This window comes from Sapajus apella, unplaced genomic scaffold (genome assembly GCF_009761245.1).
Source record: "Sapajus apella isolate SASKATOON/1434 unplaced genomic scaffold, GSC_monkey_1.0 scaffold6249, whole genome shotgun sequence".
NCBI classification, from domain to species: domain Eukaryota; kingdom Metazoa; phylum Chordata; class Mammalia; order Primates; family Cebidae; genus Sapajus; species Sapajus apella.
Genome location: NW_022443173.1, coordinates 1682 through 3925, shown reverse-complemented (window position 1 = coordinate 3925; position 2244 = coordinate 1682). Strand labels below are relative to the sequence as shown.

The window sequence follows — 2244 nt, the reverse complement described above, 5'->3', positions numbered from 1 at the left end:
GCCTGACTATTGTTTGTATTTTTAGTGGAGACGGGATTTCGCCATGTTGGTCAGGCTGGTCTCAAACTCCTGACCTCAGGTGATCCACCTGCCTTGGCCTCCCAAAGTGCTGGGATTTCAGGCATGAGCCGCTGTGCCCGGCAGATACAAAATATTCTCATTTAAACATATAATCAATATAAAAAGGATCATTAAATATATACACTATGTACCCGCAAAAATAAAAAGAAATATAAATAAATATATAAAAAATAAATGTAAGTAAATGTAAAAAGGATCAGTGAGATAGTTGACATTCTTCATTTCGTATGAAAGCTTCAAACCCTGGTGTGTGTCTTACGCGAATGGCTCACCTCATTTTGTAAAAGCCACATCACGAGTGCTCAACAGTCACATATAACTCGTGGCTGCCACACTGGATAATGCTGTGCCTCCACTTGCTGGATTCAATAGTTAAGGAAGGGCTGGAAAGTTCCAGAGCCAGAAACTGCAACTGATTTTCCCTCTCATACTGCTTTTCAGCCCCCAACCCAGTGAGAAACCTGACAGTGAAGGCCCAGACCACCAGCTCCATCACCCTGAGCTGGGAGGCCCCCGAGGGCACAGACCCACAGAACTCCACCTACTGGGTTGAGTGCACCGGAGACGGTGGCAGAACGGAGACTCGAAGCACAACAGACACCAACGTCACCGTGGATGGACTTGAACCCGGGTCTCTATATGCCTGTTCCGTGTGGGTGCAGAAGAATGGAATCAACAGCTCCCAGGAGACTCGAAATGCCACCACAGGTGAGATTCGGTTGCCATTTGTTTTATCTCTTATTTGTTTAAGGGAAGACAGCAGGAGAACGTGGCCGACTGTCCAGCCCATAGTCCCTCTGCACCACATCGAGCCAGGTCCTCATGTCCACATCCTGGGCAGCCTCAGCTCAGGAGATGAAGATGGATGACTGACTATGGTACCTCCAGCTTCTAAGTTGGGGCGGGTCTGTGTCAAGGACTCTGGAGAATGTGGACCATGAGGCCAGGGAGCGTCTTCCTGCACCACCAGGAATGCGCAGGGGCAAGGCGTGTGACCTGAGCTCTCAAGGAATTAGATGCTGTGAGTGGGGACACTCTGACCCTCTGACTCTTCTCCTAGTTCCCAACTGTGTCACATATATTGAGGTTGGAGACTCAGATCATCAGCTCCATGACCCTGAGGTGGACAGCTCCCCTGTCTAGATCTCCATTGCCCAATATGGTAGCCTCTAGCCACATGTGGCGATGACATTTAAACTCGTAAATGGTGCATGAAACTGCAAATTCAGATGCACATTTCATGTGTTCAGAAGGCCTGTTGAGGGGCTCCCAGTCCTCCCTTCGTCCTCTGCTGTGCTGGTGCCCACCATATTGCAAAATGAGAGACCACACAGAAAGCTCCCTTGAGTCTCTCTCTCTCTCTCTCTCTCGACAGAGTCTTGCACTGTCGCCTGGGCTGGAGTGCAGTGGCACAATCTCTGCTTACTGCAACCTCTGCCTCTTGGGTTTAAGCGCGTCTCCTTGTCTCAGCCTCCCAAGTAGCTGGGATTACAGGTGGGCACCACCACGCCCGGCTGCTTTTTTTGTGTTTTTAGTAGAGACGGGGTTTCACTATGTTAGCCAGGCTGGTCTCGAACTCCTGACCTCGTGATCCACCCACCTTGGCCTCCTAAAGTGCCAGGATTACAGGCGTGAGCCACCGCACCCAGCTGCTTTTTTTTTTTTTTTAAGAGTCACAGTCTCGTTCTGTCACCCAGGCTGGAGTGCAGTGGTAGGATCATAGCTCACTGCAGCCTCAGATTCCTGAGCTCAAGCAATCCTCCCACCTCAGCCTCCCAAGTAGCAGGGACTGCAGGCATGAGCCACGATGCCTGACTTTATTTATTTATTTATTTATGTATTTTGAGACGGAGTCTTGCTCTGTCACCAGGCTGGAGTGCAGTGGTGCAATCTTGGCTCACTGCAACCTCCGCCTCCAGGGTTCAAGGGATTCTTCCGCCTCAGCCTCCTGAGTAGCTGGGACCACAGGTGCGTGCCACCACGCTTGGCTAATTTTTGTGTTTTTAGTAGAGATAGGGTTTCACCATGTTGCTCAGGCTGGTCTCGAACTCCTGATGTCAGGTGATACACCTGCCTGATACACGTTACAGGCGTGATTCACTGTGCCCAGCCTACTCTTTCTTTTTAAAACTGAGGTGGTAGGGGTGGTTGAGAACTGGCAAG

At 50.2% G+C, this 2244-nt stretch overlaps 1 long non-coding RNA gene across 1 annotated transcript in view; it reads left to right on the top strand.

Annotated features, from left to right (window-relative positions):
• Positions 1-275: 275 nt before the first annotated feature.
• LOC116548010 overlaps positions 276-2244 on the top strand; it is a 2635-nt gene continuing 666 nt past the window's right edge. The window contains exon 1 of the long non-coding RNA XR_004267270.1: positions 276-789. This is a non-coding gene — a long non-coding RNA (uncharacterized LOC116548010). The remainder of the gene's footprint in view (positions 790-2244) is intronic.